This window comes from Ambystoma mexicanum, chromosome 4p, assembly GCF_040938575.1.
Source record: "Ambystoma mexicanum isolate Mex_15411 chromosome 4p, UKY_AmexF1_1, whole genome shotgun sequence".
Lineage (NCBI taxonomy): Eukaryota > Metazoa > Chordata > Amphibia > Caudata > Ambystomatidae > Ambystoma > Ambystoma mexicanum.
The window spans coordinates 425,455,805-425,475,830 of NC_090927.1; positions in this window are offsets into that span (position 1 = coordinate 425,455,805).

Genomic DNA, 20,026 nt, shown 5'->3' on the forward strand with positions numbered 1-20,026 from the left:
TTGACTGGAGAAGACGACGGCGGCATTTTCCTGCAGGGTCTCGGTCAGCACGGTCAGTTCCTCTCGGGAGAAGTGGACCTGCCGCTTGCGATCACACGCTTTCTTGGCTACCTTTCCCATATTTATTTTTTTAACTGGGGTTGCGAACGGGTTGGGATGTGTGTCAGGGTCGGATTTTTTATGGTTGTGTTGGGATTCGGATTTTATAGTTGTGCGGCGTGCTGTTTCCCGTTCCGGCCACATGCTTTTACTTCCGTTTCCGTATATTTGCGGTGCCCGTAATTTGCGGTGGCCGCTCATTACGGTGCCCGCTCATTACGGTGACCGCTAAGATGGGTGGCGGTATTGCACCTGGTGCAGCGTACGGCGGCGGTAAGGGCCGTTTTGGGGTCATTTCCGCCATCGCAGCCTTTCGGATTCCGCCATGGCGTAATGCTCGTGCCCGATGGGTCGTAATTAGCCGCACTTTGCTCCTTCGTGCAATGGCGGAAACGCTATTTACGCTGTTGCGGTCCGGTCAGTCAATTTCCGCAAGGGTCGTAATGAGGGCCATTGTATACTGCAATATGGTGCCGTTGTACAGATGATGCAGGGTGAATTCTTGCATGCTGATGCGGATGAACTGTGGTTGCAGGTCTATGTTTAGCCTCCCATTTTTGCTGTGTATACTACACTGTGCATGGTCACACTAGCCACATTGGCACAGTTGCAATCATGTTCAGTCATACATTGCTTGACATACCCATGGTGGCCAGGTTGTGCGTCTTACATGCTGTCATTGATATACGGCATTGGTCCAATGTGTGCCACTGATGTGTCATGTTCGGGTTGGGAGGTTCATGTCAGGAGTGTTTAGCTCTGTGTGAATTCTCCACTCACCACGCATTCCCTCCCTGGTGGACTATGCATCCACCCACCTCACAACCCCGATGCACTGCCATGGGCCAGTGAGGCAACTCACCAAGCAGCCAGGCACGTTGTCTAGCATGTCGCTCCATGTGACGGGGTAGCGTGGAGTTACGCAGCACCATGGCATCATGTGTCGATCCGGGATATCGGGCGCAACAATGTGTGATGATCTTGCTGGAGTCACATACCATCTGCACATTCATGGAGAGGTATTGCTTGCGATTGCGGTACACCGCCTCTACGGCATGGGGGACTACCAATTGTACATGGGTGCAGTCGAGGGCTCCATCACAATTGGGCATTCCTGCCAGTGCATGGAAGCCTACTTTGGTGTCGGCTATCTCCTGGGCAGTCTGTTGTAGGGATATGTGGATGCTTGCATGCTTCAGAAGGGCATCCAGCACTTGGGTCAGCATGCGTGAAAATAGTGGTTGTGAAATGCCATGCAGCTGGCCCACTCTGAGCTGGTAGGTGCCTGTGGCCAGGAAGTGGAGCACAGACACCAGCTTTAGTAGCGGGAGGATGGCAGTGCGTATTTCTATGAGGCTGACTATGTCGTTGTGTATCATGTCCACTATGCTGGTGATGGTGTCCCGGTCCAACCGGTACAGGATGTGGATCTGCTCAGGGGTTAGATTGAATGGAGTGGGTCTGATGCAAGGGATTGGTGGCTCCCTCAAGGTACTACTGGCTGCACTGGTGGTAATTGCTGGCCCTGTCTCAACCTCCTTCTCCTCCTGCGTCTCCTCTGTGCTGCTTGTTGCTGTGGCTGTAGTTGTTGTAGTTGCTGTTGTTGCTGTAGTAGTATCAGTATAGGCATGTCCTCCAGCCCCATGATTTCAACAGCTAGTGGTATCATTTTGGTGGAGGAAGGGGTGTGGTGTGTGGGTGTACTCCTTTTATACTGGGACAGGCTCCATTGACTCCACCTGTGGTGATTGTGTGCACCTGTGGCAGCTGCCTTGACTGTAGATTGCTGTTTACGGGTGGTCCGTGAGGCCTGTATGGCCGCCATTGTGCAGGCACTGATTACCGCCTTCGGGATGCAGGTAATTGCATGGCCGCGTGAATTGTGATGTCCTCCTATTGCCGGCATCCCAGTATTAAGTCCGCGAAGGGGCGCGTGGGCGCGCGCATGCCGGTATGAAGGGACACGGTAAGGGCGGTGGCGATATTGGTGGGTTGTCGGGTCGTAATGCCCCGGACCCGTTAACGATGCTGGTATTACCATTCCGCCTTCCTTTTTTCATTACCTCCATTCTCGTAATAAGGCCCTATGTTTATAAGAGCACATGTTAATAATACAATGATGTGTTGCACCTGACTATGTTTCTAGAAAAACACATGTTAATTATACAACAACATTTTGCACCAAACGTATTAATACATATTGTCCATCAAATGAAGGAACCTTGTCAGATTATTCAACCTCAAGAGGCTAATTGGGGTAAAACATCCACAAAGAAAAACACATATTGGTGACACAATGATGTTTTACACTAGGCAAAATCGTATAGTAATCCATTGAATGAAGGAACCTTATTAGGTTATTTACCATGAAGAGGCTGATCTGGGTAGAACAATAACAAGAAACAGTGGAAACAGGCAAATGCCCAATTCACAAGGTTACATGGAATCGAGATGAACTGAAACACAGGATCTGTCAAATGACTGTATCACAAAAGTGAATTTTTCAAGCGCTGTCCATACAGTGATTGAAAGATAAATACAAACCACCACTATCTATTTAAGGACATTGTGCCACTCAATACCCTCGTTCAAACCAATTTCCAAACCAAATTAATTTTTGCACTAGAGACACCAGCTTTTGGTCGGTAATTTCCTGAGTAGGGCCACGTACCCATTTCAGGATCGTCCATTTAAGATCTTCATGGGTATGTCCATTTTCAATAAAGTGTTTCGCTATAGGGGCCTGCAACACTTTGGCCTTACTGCAGCTCCTGTGCTCGATCATCCGGGTCTTACATTTGCGGTTGGTTTTTCCAACATACTTAAGCCCACATGGACACGTGATCATGTAGACTATGTTTGTGCTGTTACAATTGAAAAATTTGGTGATGCTCCACATGTGATCTAAACCAATATCTATTTCCCTTGCAACTGACGTGTATTTGCACATAACACAGCCTCCACAGGGTGATTACCCACTACATCGGGAAGGCCCCATAAAGTAGTGTGTTTGACAATCAGCTCTTTCTTCTCTCTTATGTCATTTCTGAATGTTTCATTCCTCAAAGTCTGGATTTTTTTAAAAGCTACTAATGGAATAGGTCTGTCTTTGTTGTACATTTTTTTCCAGTTCTTCGAAATGACGTTCTTGACTTTATATGATAGATCGGTAAAGGTATTCACAAACACTAGATTATTGTGTTTCTTATTTTCTCTAGGAGTTTGTTCAATGAGGGCCTCACGATTATTATTGTAAGCCTGTTTTGCTGACCGTTTAACCAAGCTCATGAATTAGAAATGAAAACACAAAAATTTAAAATCATGATATGTACAAATAAGAGGAAGAAGTTGTGGTTTAATGGAAGCTAAACAGAGAATTCATGGAATTCATAGACCAATATGTCTATCTGGGTTACACAATGTATAATCCACCCACTCCCGCCCCCGAGACAGCCAGCCATTTCAAGAAATTTAAGAAGAAATGTGCAGTTGTTATTGCTAAAATGAAATTTATATTCAACATATATGGTCGTTTTTCCCTGCTGCCTGAAATCAGGTTCTATAAAGAAAAGGTAACTCCTGCACTTCATTATGATGCGGAAATACTCTTTAACATTAAATTACTTGAGTAGCAGAAACTAGAAGGGTTTGTTTGTCAAAGGGTGCTTGGTTTCCCAAATTGTGTTCCGTTAGTGATCATAAGGTATGAATTAGGACTCCTTTCCTTGGCAATCATGATTAAATGGAGGACTCTGTCATTTTATATGGAAATAGTTGTTCCTGCTGCAAAATCATTCTTTCTTGACTTGAATGGGGAAATGAAGGAAAAACAGAACTACCCACGTTAACAGCTGGGTGTTGGAATGTGATTGCCTCCTGACAAAAATGTATAAAAAGTGGAGAGCCTTGCTCTGCATCCACTAATTGTAAAGAAATCCCTATGAGACCACGATTGGTGTTCAACAAGAGATTCCATCAACAAATATGCCCTCTGCATTAACGTGGCACTGGAGGAGAAATGTTATTACACACTTAAGGCATACATTAAGAAATGTCTCAAAAATAAATGGAGGTCTTGTTTCCTCAGACTGAGAATGAACTTGCTACCAACAATGGAAGTTCTGGGTGTTACGGAGAATATAGCTAGTGATGAGCGAGTATGTCATATGTGTAATGACGTTACGACAATTGAGACATTGGAACACCTCTGTACGGAATCCAACACAACTTATTTCCATAGACATAAGCATTTTAAGGGCTTCCTCAAGACAGGAACATTTATGCACACTTGCACTGTTGGACTAGGATATTACAGGGAACCAAATATCTCTGATAATAGCTGCACTCAGGTTCATTCATGACATTTTAAATCATATTGAAGCAAATGTGTAAAGATGATTTGTATGGTTTTAAACTAATAGATACATTGAATGGAATGTTTATTATGTGTTATGAATGATTGGAAGCCTGTATTCTTGAGGTTTTTATGAAGACAGAGTGCATCAATTGAATTTTACTATTCTGTTTGTTTATACTGTGATTTTCATTTTTTGTATGATCACTCAGAATTGTGTAATGCTTGAATATTAAACAAAAACACAAATAACACAAATGATATATCGAGCATTTATCATAGAGTATATTATTATTAATAACGACATTGGTCTGGCACCTCTGGTTGGTGCATGTCCTTGATCAATAAGATCAGTCACAAATCCATTTAGTAGTTCATAAAGTAAGTCTCAGTTAGTTAATTATCAATTGACCTGTTTATTCAATTGTAATTCTCATTCAAAGTGCCAGTTTGCACTTGCCCATTCATCTGACACATGTTTCGACCAATATTTGATCTTTCTCTAGGCTGGGTGAAATAAGACAGTGGGCCTCATTACGGATCTGGTGGTAACACTACCGGTGATACCGGCGGCTTGCCGCAAAACCCCCCAAAAAATGACCGCCGCCTGACTTCCTAGTAACACCAGGGTATTAGAACCCCAGCAGCTGCCATGTCAGGCGCCGGTCATTTTGTTAGTCCCCATTCCTCTGGAGTCTAATAGGACTCCATGGAATGGGGACACGGGAGCTGTGAGAGGATTCAATTCAGCACTACAGCTAAGTTAACGCCTAGTCTAGAATACTGAATGAAAACCCTTATTGATATATCTTTATGTCCAGTTCATGCGTTCTGGATGACTACCCCTATATAACACCCCTCTCTTGGAATCCTCCTGACCCCACTGAGCCAAGAAGTAGTTCTGTTTTGCAAGTTAAAAGGTTTATTTGATAATTTAACAATAGATATATAGATCACACTTTATAATAAATTAATAATTGACTAGCACACTTAATCTGATATGATAAAGATTAACAACGGAGAATCTGGCACTAACACGCTTCTCTATAATCAATAAGGAGTTGACATGAAATGGATAATGTAGCACACTGGTAAATAGGAACAAAAGAAGAAGGTGGTACAAAATGCTTTATAGAGTTCAAATGGATGCAAGGTTGAATGAATGAAAAGCAGTATAGAAATACTCAATATGATTTCAACAAAACAATGTAATCACTTTTCTCTGGCAATCCCCTCCCCCCCTTGATGCAATGCAAGGAAATGGAAGGAAGCACCCAGTTCTCAGAAATGCAATCAACTGTAATTCAGTTCACCCCGGCAACCTTAGACAACAGAAGTTTAAAAACACAGGCCCAAATTGCTTTGATATGTGCTGGCAATGAATTAAAAAATATGCTAAATTGCTTTTAATTCCCTTTCAGAGGTTCAGGGTGAGTGGTATCTAGTTAATATTAGTCCAGGCTCACACTAGCAATGATTCAGGAATGATTAGCAGGTTAAACGAATTTCTGGCAAATGGAAGGCAAGCAGCAGCAGTTTTTACATGTGAAGAAATTTGCAAATCGTGGTAAAATTCGCGGGTGCGCCGAGCGCTATTACAGAGGAACCACAAGGACTATCTCTATCGTTTTGGGGTCCTAGGAAAGCCTAGGATCTCAGCTTCAAAATGAAAGTTACTGCAAGTCTCTAGCACAAACGGTTGCGGAGATATGAACGATTGAATAAAGGTCGTTTTTCAGATTTGAAATTTTAAACGCACACTTTTTCAGCTTTAAAAATGATGGCAGGATCACACAATTGCTAAGCTGCAGTTCTACTTAGGTTAAAAATGGATTGAATTATATTATTTTAACTAAGAGATGGGTTCTACACAGTTTTACTATGTACTCACACTATATTCTTGAATTAAATGGGCCTCGCCATGGATCTGGTCAGGTTTTAAACTCGCCTCTGGTCTCTGCACTTCACAGTGATCTGGGTCAGCTCTCTCTGGTTCTCTGGTCTGGGTCTCTAGTTCTGGATAGATTGAAGTCTCTAGTTTGGCTCTCTGGAGGTTTGATGAATTTGAAGTCTGGATCTCTGGATGTTGTATGGTCCGGCAGAGCGCGTTGCAGCAAATGGAATTGAAGGTCCCTATCTGTCCTGTCTGTCTGCTTTTATGTGTTTAGAATGTGGGTGTGTTCTAGCATCACTGACCCTACCTCTCTCTCAGCTTCTAATTGGTCAAACTTCCATTTATCATTTGATTGGGGAATGAACTGTGAGTCAGAGGGATGTCATTTTATGGCTTGCAGATAGGACACTCCTCTGTCAGATTGCACACATTCTATATTTGATAATAAAAGACATATTTCACAGTTACACAGTTGCTTGAAATTACATATACATGGTGTGGCTGAATTTAGCCATGTCTCTGTCCAAATCTGCTGTTTCTAAGAGCTTGCATTCAGAAATGGTACATAATTGACTTTTTAACTGATTTTTCAATTTCTGACATTGACCCAACTTTACATACATGTGCGTAGGAAGTATGGACATTAACTGATGAAGTTTCAGATTTTTAACATGCATACATTTAGAGTAATATCCACTTTTCCGCTAAAACCCCCCTGAACACGCCACCGGGTCGAAAAACCTCTTAAAATGTGGGCAGAAAAATCACAGGAATTATGGTATCATTTATGAAATTTTCACATGTCCGCTCTATGAGTTATTCATCTTCTTAAAGTTATGTTCTGGCTCCAAAGGGGTGTGGTTTACCCTCAGCACAAGGTTGAATTTCTGGTTTTTCCAGTTCTGCCAAGCCAGCTTGCTCTCACAGGCAGTGCCCCTCCCCTTTCCTCAGGAGGAAGCCACTTTTTACGACCATTTACGACTCCTGCCAATAAAACCTTTGCCTGAGCCAGGACAGGGCTTTGTTCACTTTCCTGCAGAGCACAGGTAATTCAATTATCAGATAGATGGCATATCCTTAGTGTGAGCAGCAAAAGGGCAGCTAGGCCTGGGAACACAGCTGTGACTCAAGTTTCACTCCTGATGGGGGTAGTTGCCAGGCACATTGGAATCTCTTTAAGCTGTCATTTCTGTTCCCCAGTTTCTGCATTCAAATAAAACTAAACATTTTCACATATGCAGCTAGAATGCTGATTCTAAGCGCAAAACTATGGCATTTCAACAGTTACAAAGGCATGTGACACCAAACATAGGTCACTCATTTCATCTAAACATTTTCGATTTTAGTGTCTTTAAATCCAGTGCAACTTAAACTGCTGCAATCCACAGCTCAGCCAGTCTTGTTATAAACCTTCAAGTCACTTCAGAATATCACTTTACATTGTATCCACCTCTCAGTAAGTCTTTCTTTGGCATGTTTTGGGTTCATTTATTCAGTTTTCTACAAAAAAGTAAAATCTGGTGTTGTTTTAAATTGCCGGCTTTTGGATAGTGGTGAGTACTGGTACTGCACCCATTTTTGGGATTTAAGAATGAATTCCCCACAATTCTAGTTGCATTTGGCAATCAGCATTGCCATTCCCAATGGTTTCAGACTACTGTGCGGGTAGTCCAATGGTGGTTTTAGGCAGTGTCCTTCTGTGCCCATAACATCGGCAAAAATGGGTGGCAGCCTACTCTTCCTGCATTTCCCTGTGCATTTTCTGGGAAGCTCTGGCCATCATGATGTTTTCATGTCAGTACTGCACAGTTTTGAGGTAGGGCTCGGATGCATGGGTAAATACATCCCACAAGCCCCCCTCTTGCGATGGCCATTCGGTTTCACTGATGGGACTCGCAAGATCTGGGATGTTTCCTCATCTTCTTCCAATAGATGGCACAGTTCAGCATCTTCTTCTCCATCCGGTACTGATCGATCGGTTCTCCTCGCCGGTCCTGATGGGAATATTGGGCGGTACACTGGGCCCATTGGATCTTCGTTCCCGGTCTCCGTATCATCCTCCTTGGCCCGTCTTCAGGTTTTCTTTCTCCTAGGACGACAAAGGAAGAGCGGCAATACCTACTCATAGACGTTTTTCCACCACTGTTGAGATGGTGGGACAGCATATGCATTTCATCATAACGAAACATTACATTCTTATTTTGAAAAAAAAACAGTATAACTAAGAGACAGTTTCATACAAATCACAATATTTTAGGAACTAGATGTGGTATGTTTTATGATTGGAACTGAATTAGTCTGATACCGTACCCGCTAGGATTCCAGAGGATTCCTCCAGTTGTTGCAGAGTGTGCCTGGGATGGCAACACTTCAACTGGTTTATGTGGACCCACTTGTCTTCCCCCGCTGCCAAAGGACCTTTGGGGATGTGGATTTTGTAGGCCACAGGGGAGATCTTGTCGATGATCTCAAAGGGTCCCTTCCATGTAGGCAAAAATTTGCGCTGCTTGGCCTGGTTCCTTTGGAAGTTGTATAGATAGACCCGGTCTCCCACCTGATATTCCTTCCTGGAAGTTTTCAGGTCATAGTGGGTCTTCATGCTATCAGCTGATCTTTCTAGATTCCGCTGAGCATAAGCAAAAGCATGTTGGAGGTGTTTCCTTAAATTCTCTACATACTCATGAGTAGTGGAGGCATTTATCAGTGTCTGCTCTTGGGTCCTGTAGAGCAAATGCTGAGGAAGCACCATCTTGCGCCCAGTCATCAACTCAAATGGTGACATTTTGGTTGCAGATGAAGGGGTAGATCTGATGGCCATTAGGACCAGAGGTAATCGGATATCCCAACTTGGCCCAGAATCTGCCACAAACTTCTTTAATATGCTCACAATGGTTCGGTTATATCTCTCTACTGCCCCAGAAGAAGCTGGTCTATAAGCAATATGCAGCTTTCTTTTGACCCCCAATATCTCCCACATCTTTGTCATTACTTCACTGGTGAAGTGGCTACCTCTGTCTGACTCAATCCTTTGAGGTAGACCAAAACGGGAAAAGATGTGGTTAATCATCAAGGCAGCTGCAGTTTCTGCCTTGCAATTTGGGGCTGGGAGACATTCCACCCACTTGGTAAACAAGCATGTCACAGTCAACATGTACTTATTCCCCCTAGCCGAGCGAATCACAGGGCCTACAAAGTCGATTTGTAAATCTGACCATGGCAGTGTCATCCCCCTCTTTTGTAAAGGCGCGCGGTGCGTAAGGGATGATGGCTGAAATTGTGCACACACAAGACACCCCTTCAAGTATTGGTCGAGGTCCTGCCCCATGTGTGGCCAGTATGCAACCTCTCTTAAGATTTCCAATGTTGTGTGAAACCCCCTATGACCGGCGGTGGCCGCATCATGGGCGTGACTTAACATCAGGCTTCGGAATGAGGTAGGAACCACCCACTGATCGTGGCCAGCTTTGGATTTCCTTACCAGCAAACCGTCTTGAATCCGGAACATTTTTGGACATTTCATCAACACTCTTAGGTCCTCTTTCCCAATGTAATCGGTATCCGTCAGGGGAAAGTTCTCAGGGTCCTGCTGGTAAAATTTACCAATAATTGGATCCCCCTTCTGAGCAGTAATCAAATCATCATCAGGGGTCTCCTTACTCCATTGTGCAATTGAAAGGTCGTTGTGAGCATTTGTCTGGGACCTAGTGATAGCAGTGACCTGGATTTCCCCCAACAGGGACTCAATCTCAATTAGATCCCCTTGGATGGCCCCGGTTTTGGCCAGCTGATCAGCTAAGTCATTTCCAGTTTTGTCTGGTCCCTCTACTTTGGAATGACCCTTGATCTTTTTCCAATAGATGGTCATCTCATTCGAGGTGACCAGATCATCAATGTTTTGGATCAACTTCCCATGTTTCAAGGGTTTGTTGTTAGCACATAACATGCCTCTGGTTTTCCAATTAACCAGGTGCTCCACGAACCCGTTCCGTACATAATCCGAATCTGTGATTATGACCAGTTCGTGGAGTTGATGCTGGACAGCAGTGAGGATGGCCTGATGCACAGCCATCAATTCTGCCACCTGACTACTTCGGGGACCAATTTTGTATCCAGCAGAGGGTTCTGGGGACTCATTCACCCATGCATTCCCTACGCCAGCCACCAGTTCTTTCTCCCCGTTGTTGTCAACATGGTAAGAGCATCCATCCACATATACAGTGGGCATTCCCTCACACTTGTCTTCTTCAAAGACTTTGTGGGGGGAATTAAGGTATGCCTCCATGTTGTCCTTTATTTTTAGACTTTCGTCCTCGAGACAGTTTTCTCTGGCACAATCATGCAAGTCAGCCAGACCTTGCGCGAGGGGACTCTTCTTGTTTTGGCCATATCTGACCTCCACAGGAAAGCCTTGCATTGACAGAATCCAGGAAGTAATTCGGGAATTACTCACATTTCCAGCCCGGATTCTGTCACTTTGGAGATATTGAAGAGGCTGGTGTGGAGTCTCCACTATAATGTGTTCCCCCTGGATAAACGGGCGGTAATTCTTCAATGCCCACACCGTTGCCAGGAGTGCCTTCTCACAATCGTTGAATTTTTCCTCCACAGAGGATAAAGTTTTGCTCGCATAGGAGATTACTTTATTGACCTTGTCATGCTTTTGATATAATACTGCCGTCAAGCACGTACTAGAGAACCCGGTCTCCAGGAAGAACTCCTTGTTTCTGACCAGGTAAGCTAGGCAAGGCGCTTGTGAGAGGCTTCTTTTGAGTTGTTTTACTGCCTCGGCTTGTTCTGGACCCCATTCCCACTTGACCCCCCCCCTTCAGGAGATGAATCAGGGGTCTGGTGATCTCTGCGTAGCCCTCAATGAACTTTCTGCTGTAATTAGTCAGTCCAAGGAGGCTCCTTAGTTCCCGCAGAGTTGTGGGGTCTTTCAGTTTCTGAAGTGCTTCCACTTTCTTTTCCTGGGGACAGAGACCCTGAGGAGTAATCTCATGCCCCAAGAAATTAACACGGGTTCTACACCACTGTGCTTTCTGAAAGGAAAGTTTTGCTCCGGCGGCCCTCAACTGTGTCAGAACATAACGGATCTCCGCTATGTGTTCCTCCACAGATGAACTTTTGATGAGGACATCATCTACATAAGCCAGGTTACCCCTCGCACCCAGGTCGGGCATGGCCTTATGTAGGAAAATATTGAACTCATTACCGGAGTTGAGGTATCCGAAGGGAGTCCGGGTCCATGTGTACTGCTGGCCCCCAAAGGTAAAAGCCAGTTTGTATTGGTCCTCCCTACTGACAGGCACGGTCCAGTATCCATTGGTCAGGTCTATTGCAGTGAATACCTGTGACCCCTGGATCTGGGCCAGCCCTTGGTCAATGTAGGGCAGAGGCCATCGGGAAGTGTGGACCCGTTTGTTGAGCTCCCTAAGGTCGGCGCAGAGTCTCCACTGGCCGTTTGGCTTCAATATTCCCAGCACCGGATTATTGAAGGTGCTGTGGACTGGACGGATTATTCCCCGGGACTCAAGGTTCTTAATTATTTCAGTAAGGGACTCCATTGATGCGAGAGGCAAGCGATATTGCTTCACAAACACAGGAGTCATGCCAGGGTCCGTGGTGATTGTTGTTGTGTGGATGTCAGTGCGACCACAGTCATATGAGTCTACCGCAAAGAGATCTTGGAAATCCAAGAAAACTTGTTTCAACTTTTGCTTTTGTTCCAGAGTCACACAGGCATCCGCTAGGTTGACTCTCTCTTCCACCATCTGCCTGAAGCCTGGAAAGACTTCTGGTCTGGCTATCTCCGCGGCCTCCTCCAGCTGGGTGGAGAAGTCCCTGGTCAGAGTGCTGATTTGGACTGGAGGCTTCAGGTGGAAAAGGCAGCCCTCATGGACTTGGAAAATCACCTCCTCCCTCCTGAAGTCACAAGTCACATCTTCCTTACCATAGGGGCAGGAAGTGTACACCAGGAAGTTCCCCCCATGCCGGGTAAAAATCCTGTCTGGTGTTGTATTGTCATCACTGTCACTGTCAAAACAGTCCTTGGGGATTGGTCCTAACAGTTCATTTACTAAGTCGATGGAAAAATGTCGGTCATCAACCGCCATTCCAATAATGGTGCCTGCGGCTAGATTAATACTCTTTAAGTCGCTGTTATCCACCTCTATTGGAATGGTGTCATGTTCTATGTTGACTAATGGAGTTGGGTTTACCCCCAACCCTTGCTGTTGGAGAGAAGCATTTAAATGTATGTAAGCATCAGGGTTTTTCAACTCTTGTCCCCTTTTTACTTTCACTTCCAGGGAGAATTGTCGGGTCCTTTCTGGGATGGTGACTTCCTCTTTAATCTGAATTTCAACTGCATAAGGTAGCAATTGAGCTGACCTAAATGCTTTTTCTGGATCATCAAAGCCCATGGGATTATCCGCTAATCGGGACCAAGCTTTGAAGTTTATTAGGTCCAAACTAATGGCAAAGCGATTGAGAATGTCACTGCCTAAGTAAAAGGCGGCAGGGACGTCTCGCACGACCCAACAATTATGGACAATGCTCTTGTTGCCAATGAAGATTTTGAGCATACACCTGCTTGGCAGGAGATGTTTGGAATTAGATGCTTCCAGGTCCATTTCCCATTTGTCTATCAGTTTGAAGGTGGGAATGGCTGGATCTTTTGGGAGTTGGCGGAACATGGCTTCGCTGATGAAGCTCTTACCGTTGTTCACACACACTCGAGCGAGAACAGAGTCCTTCCCATCATTTAACTGGACAGGGATGAACAACTGCTCTCCAATTTGCTGAATATCAGCCAGGCCCTGAGCTGATTTCACATCTTTCTGGACTATAGGAGTGGGAGTTTCTGATTGTGGATTAGTAAAGAATTTCAGAGTGTTTCCTTCCAGCGTGGAATACCACCTTAAACTGGAAGGAAGGTTGATTTTCAGAAACAGAGAGGACCCCCCATCACCAGTCTGTTGTCCTACTGCTATTACTGTCACGTCTGGAATTTGGCTATTCTGGAAGTGAAATTCTACTTGGTCAGATTTTTGTTCAACCATGTGGCAGGTGCCGTTTAAACTAACATGGTTGACACTCTGTTTTAATTTTATTGGTCGGCTAGTCTGGGTCCAGAGGACCTTGTTTACGCAATCTATTAGGGGTGACAACCTTCTCAGGAGGTCATTCCCTAGTAAACAAGGGGTGCCCTCTGGGGTCACAACTATGACCGGGTGTTTCAACCTATGTCGCCCAATTTTAATGTCCAAATCTGCCGTCCCCTCGACGGGAATTTCCTTCCCGTCAAAGTTCTGTAGTTGTCCAGGAAGAGAGGTGAGAGGAATTTGGTAATTCTCTCCCCTTCCTGCATTCAGTTCGTCAAAGGCCCTTCTGGACAGAAGGGTAGCTTGAGATTCAGTGTCCACCAGTGCCGAGATTGTACCCTGCCCCTGTACTTGTACCGGGGCATAATATCTTCCCTCCTTCTCCTCAAGGGGGCACAGGTAATGTACATTTTTGGACAACTGGTGGGCTAACTTTCTGGTTTTGGACATTGCTAGCGAAGAGATTTGGGCAGAATCTTGTGGAGAGCCTTGGGAATCTGAAAGAAAAATTTGGCAACTGGAGATCAGAGCCATTGTGGGTTCCCCTGGTTCCGGTTCTGGGCTGCCCCCCCCTTTTTGGAGGCAGTCCCCAGGATGGGTTTGAACCAGGGGATTTTCTTGCTGTTGGTTCTGGGATGAGATGGTGGGCGGCGGTAGCTCAGTCTCCACATCTCCCCAGTCTGGATTTGCATCCCTAGGGACCCATTTTTCTTTGGGAGGAGTTCCCCCCTCTTTGAAGGAGAAGATCCTTTTCCCAGGATCCTCTGAGGATCCCTCTCCCTCAAATTGGAAGATCTGTACTTCCTCCTCAAACTGAGTCTGTTTGGGTCTTTTGTTTCTCCCACCCCCCCCTCTGCTCCTTAGGAGGCAGACTTTCAGGGGCAAGAGATTTTGTTTCCGGTTCCTGGGTTTCCAGGGGCTGTTTACAAGTGAGGAAGGAAGCTTCCTCCAAGGCTTTACACCCCCCTTCCCTTTGTGCCTCCTCCCTGGGAACCGGTGAGTTATCGGGGTGCTGCCCCCGTCATTGTTCTGGAGCACCAGGTCCAGAGTTGGGTGCGTTCTGCGCCGGCACGCCCATCTGAGGGTTCTGCTGAGCCCTCAGTATGTGACCCAGATCCCGCGCCATGTTTTGAACCTGGCGCTCTAACTGGGAAACCCGCTCAGGCTGATACGGGGCCCTGTTTTCTCCCCTGGGCTGATCCCGGGAAGGGTAGCTGTCCCTTCTTTGGTAGTACCCCGGGTTGGGAAGATTTGGGTACCCCTCCACCCTTGGCCTCCCCTCTCCCGGATTAGGTTGTCTGGGCTCAGGGAATTGGGGAAAGAAGGATGGATGATTTTGGGGTTGGAAATTGGGTGGATACCTGGGGAAAAAGTTCTGCCCAGGATTTGGAGAATTTCTGCCCTCCTGTGGGAAGTTGGGAGGGAAGTTCCCTGGGTTAGGTGCTTGGCTGGATCCCCCCCCTTGGGCTGGAGGAGTCCACACATAACCCAGGATGGGCCGATTTCCCTTGTAACGGGGACTTACATAATCAGGAGAGCGAGGGACCCCATTTGTGGGGCTGCCTCCCTGGCTCCCTGTCTGTGACTGGCCCGAGGACCTTCTGGGCCTAGCATTATTAGGTGCAGGTAGAATTTTAGGCCCCCCCATCTCCAAATCCAAAACGGGGGTGATCTTTACCTCTGCCACCTTGGCAGCAGCAGGGGTGGTGTTGGCTTTGGGGTTTTTCTGGGCATTACTTTTGCTATCTATCGGTTTCTGCACCTCATAGATCCGGGTAGCCTGTTCAATGACCCAGTCTAAAGATCTTTTCTCGTGAAAATCCCTCACGAGCTGGGTCATGATATATTTGGGCAAGGCATGGAAAAATGTATTAATAAATTCCCTGCTATCCGTGCGCACCCTTCTGGTGGTCTGCGCAAAAGCACGTTTCAGTTCTTGCACAAATTCTCGTGGGGCCTGATCCTCCCCACATTGCAAATTGTAGGCTGCCTTGCGAGCCTCTTGGGGATTTCTATGAATGGAAAAATGTTTCAAGATGGCCGCCTTATAGGTGGACCATCTTAAATGATTTTGATCCTCCAGCCCCGCAAAGAAACTGGAGTATTCCGGGGAGAATGTCCACTTTACATATTGAATACAGCTTTGGCTGTCCTTCAAATGGAAAGTCTCCATCATTTGTTCAAACAACTCTAAGTGCTCCCAAACAGAATACTTAGCGTTCTTATGGTAAGGCGTGATGACGCTCCTGATCGCCTTAATCTGCTTTAAGGGGTCCTTAAGCAAGGCCCTTTTTGCCTTATTGGCCTTTTTGGTTCGGGTAACCCTTGTCCATTCATCCTCGGACTCAGAGGCACTGCTCCCAGAGGTTCCCGTCTGATCTTCCAGGTTTTCCCGGATTCTGCGAGCCTGGGAATGGCTGGCAGAATGTGGGGACCTGGTCTCCTGTGTCCTGTGCAGTTCAGAGGAGTCTTCAGATTCCTCCTTGCTGCCAGGATTTGATGGGTACCCCCTCCACTGACCTAACTGGGCAGAGGTTTTCAGGATCCCCTTAATGGGCCTACTCTCCTGGGGTTCCCCACTGAACTGTACTGTACTTGGGTGCCCATACCCGGATGCCCACCCCTCCATTCCTGAGTGGTACTGGCCTATGAGCCCCATACTTTTAGTTGGATAGTAATCTGCCATCCCTGTGGCCCTGTGCTCATGTGCACCAGGGGACATGGGGGTGGCAGAGTCCAGGGACTGAAAGGTATGAGGGCCTCTGGTACTAGGGCTCCTGAGGTTATGCTCCGGAGTTTCCATTTCCCAGCGAACCTCATCTCTATCCGCCCCTGCTCCCTGTTGCAATGCAAGAGCCTGCATTTGTGCCTTCAGTTCCTCTGTTAAGGCCTTACTCGACTCTATCAGTTTCTCCTGCATCGCTACCTGTTGCTGGAGCCTATCATTGTGTTGACAGAGGGCCTCATTCTCCCTCTGTGCTTCCTGGTTGGTCCTGGAGAACTGGGCCAGTCTTTACCTCCTGGGCAATGTCCCTATTGGCCTGCTCCTTTCTTGCTAGAGCATCTTCCACCCTTCTGGTGTGCTCTACCAAGTTCTGGTTTTCTTTTTGGAGATCACCCAGCCCCTGGAGGGCCAGGTGATTTTCTTCAATTTCCTTTTTTAAGTGGCAGACTTCCTGGCCTATGGCGTCTCTTTCCTGACTAAGAGCCTGCATTTGTGCCGCCAGGTCGTCCCTTTGCCGTTGAAGGGCACCAGCTTTTTGGCGCTCCTCATCAAACTCTGCCTGGGTATCCAGGTCTTTCAAGATCAGCTTGTTGCTCTCTACCTTCACTCTATCTAGATGACTTTGCAGGGTGGCTACCTGCTCCGTGCATGCCCTGTTAAAGTCTAATTGTTGCTCCAGCTTTTTCTGGCTCTGCAGTAAGGAGTCCAAACTGTCTTGGTGCTCCTTCTGCAGGGCCAGAAATCTAGTATCCTGTTCTACCTTTTCCTGTTGCAGCACATCCATATCCTTCTTTATTTTAATGATGTGCTGCCTACTATCATCTTCTGACTCCTGGCTCCTCTGCAGCCTCTGCTCAGAAGAGACCAGGTCAGATTGGGCCTTCTCTAACACCATCTGTTGCCTATTTGCCAGATTTTGGCTTTCAGCACATCTATCCTGCATGTCTCCCATATATAGGTACAGGTATGCTGCTATCCTGGCAATCTTATTGTGTTCCTCTTTGGCTTTAGGAGCCATATATAGCTCACTCAGGGCCACATGTAAGGGACCCTGATCTCTATATATATCTGACCCTGTTTCAGTGACCTGTTGTGTGATGGCCTGCAACCACGCATCCTGGCCCTGTTCGGTCCATTCACCTCTCACAAATAGCTTATGCAAGAGGTGCTCTCTGGCTATTTTCATGTCTACTAAGGTCGTCATTCTAGAGATTGGTCTCTGTCCTGACTTACAGAAGTTAGTATTTTATTTTTGCAGAACAGAACTTTTCTTGGAGTGTCCCTTTTGAGGAATGCTTTACAGCGTAATGCAGCGTGGTGATCCGACTGGATGTATGTATCCCGTCAGTTAGCACACTGTATTAAGCTGCACAAGTGGTATTCTAACCCAAACGTCCGGCCCGAGCCCCCAATTTGTGAGAGGATTCAATTCAGCACTACAGCTAAGTTAACGCCTAGTCTAGAATACTGAATGAAAACCCTTATTGTTATATCTTTATGTCCAGTTCATGCGTTCTGGATGACTACCCCTATATAACACCCCTCTCTTGGAATCCTCCTGACCCCACTGAGCCAAGAAGTAGTTCTGTTTTGCAAGTTAAAAGGTTTATTTGATAATTTAACAATAGATATATAGATCACACTTTATAATAAATTAATAATTGACTAGCACACTTAATCTGATATGATAAAGATTAACAACGGAGAATCTGGCACTAACACGCTTCTCTATAATCAATAAGGAGTTGACATGAAATGGATAATGTAGCACACTGGTAAATAGGAACAAAAGAAGAAGGTGGTACAAAATGCTTTATGGAGTTCAAATGGATGCAAGGTTGAATGAATGAAAAGCAGTATAGAAATACTCAATATGATTTCAACAAAACAATGTAATCACTTTTCTCTGGCAATCCCCTCCCCCCCTTGATGCAATGCAAGGAAATGGAAGGAAGCACCCAGTTCTCAGAAATGCAATCAACTGTAATTCAGTTCACCCCGGCAAGCTTAGACAACAGAAGTTTAAAAACACAGGCCCAAATTGCTTTGATATGTGCTGGCAATGAATTAAAAAATATGCTAAATTGCTTTTAATTCCCTTATAGAGGTTCAGGGTGAGTGGTATCTAGTTAATATTAGTCCAGGCTCACACTAGCAATGATTCAGGAATGATTAGCAGGTTAAACGAATTTCTGGCAAATGGAAGGCAAGCAGCAGCAGTTTTTACATGTGAAGAAATTTGCAAATTGCGGTAAAATTCGCGGATGCGCCGAGCGCTATTACAGAGGAACCACAAGGACTATCTCTATCATTTCGGGGTCCTAGGAAAGCCTAGGATCTCAGCTTCAAAATGAAAGTTACTGCAAGTCTCTAGCACAAACGGTTGCGGAGATATGAACGATTGAATAAAGGTCGTTTTTCAGATTTGAAATTTTAAACGCACACTTTTTCAGCTTTAAAAATGATGGCAGTATCACACAATTGCTAAGCTGCAGTTCTACTTAGGTTAAAAATGGATTGAATTATATTATTTTAACTAAGAGATGGGTTCTACACAGTTTTACTATGTACTCACACTATATTCTTGAATTAAATGGGCCTCGCCATGGATCTGGTCAGGTTTTAAACTCGCCTCTGGTCTCTGCACTTCACAGTGATCTGGGTCAGCTCTCTCTGGTTCTCTGGTCTGGGTCTCTAGTTCTGGATAGATTGAAGTCTCTAGTTTGGCTCTCTGGAGGTTTGATGAATTTGAAGTCTGGATCTCTGGATGTTGTATGGTCCGGCAGAGCGCGTTGCAGCAAATGGAATTGAAGGTCCCTATCTGTCCTGTCTGTCTGCTTTTATGTGTTTAGAATGTGGGTGTGTTCTAGCATCACTGACCCTACCTCTCTCTCAGCTTCTAATTGGTCAAACTTCCATTTATCATTTGATTGGGGAATGAACTGTGAGTCAGAGGGATGTCATTTTATGGCTTGCAGATAGGACACTCCTCTGTCAGATTGCACACATTCTATATTTGATAATAAAAGACATATTTCACAGTTACACAGTTGCTTGAAATTACATATACATGGTGTGGCTGAATTTAGCCATGTCTCTGTCCAAATCTGCTGTTTCTAAGAGCTTGCATTCAGAAATGGTACATAATTGACTTTTTAACTGATTTTTCAATTTCTGACATTGACCCAACTTTACATACATGTGCGTAGGAAGTATGGACATTAACTGATGAAGTTTCAGATTTTTAACATGCATACATTTAGAGTAATATCCACTTTTCCGCTAAAACCCCCCTGAACACGCACCGGGTCGAAAAACCTCTTAAAATGTGGGCAGAAAAATCACAAGAATTATGGTATCATTTATGAAATTTTCACATGTCCGCTCTATGAGTTATTCATCTTTTTAAAGTTATGTTCTGGCTCCAAAGGGGTGTGGTTTACCCTCAGCACAAGGTTGAATTTCTGGTTTTTCCAGTTCTGCCAAGCCAGCTTGCTCTCACAGGCAGTGCCCCTCCCCTTTCCTCAGGAGGAAGCCACTTTTTACGACCATTTACGACTCCTGCCAATAAAACCTTTGCCTGAGCCAGGACAGGGCTTTGTTCACTTTCCTGCAGAGCACAGGTAATTCAATTATCAGATAGATGGCATATCCTTAGTGTGAGCAGCAAAAGGGCAGCTAGGCCTGGGAACACAGCTGTGACTCAAGTTTCACTCCTGATGGGGGTAGTTGCCAGGCACATTGGAATCTCTTTAAGCTGTCATTTCTGTTCCCCAGTTTCTGCATTCAAATAAAACTAAACATTTTCACATATGCAGCTAGAATGCTGATTCTAAGCGCAAAACTATGGC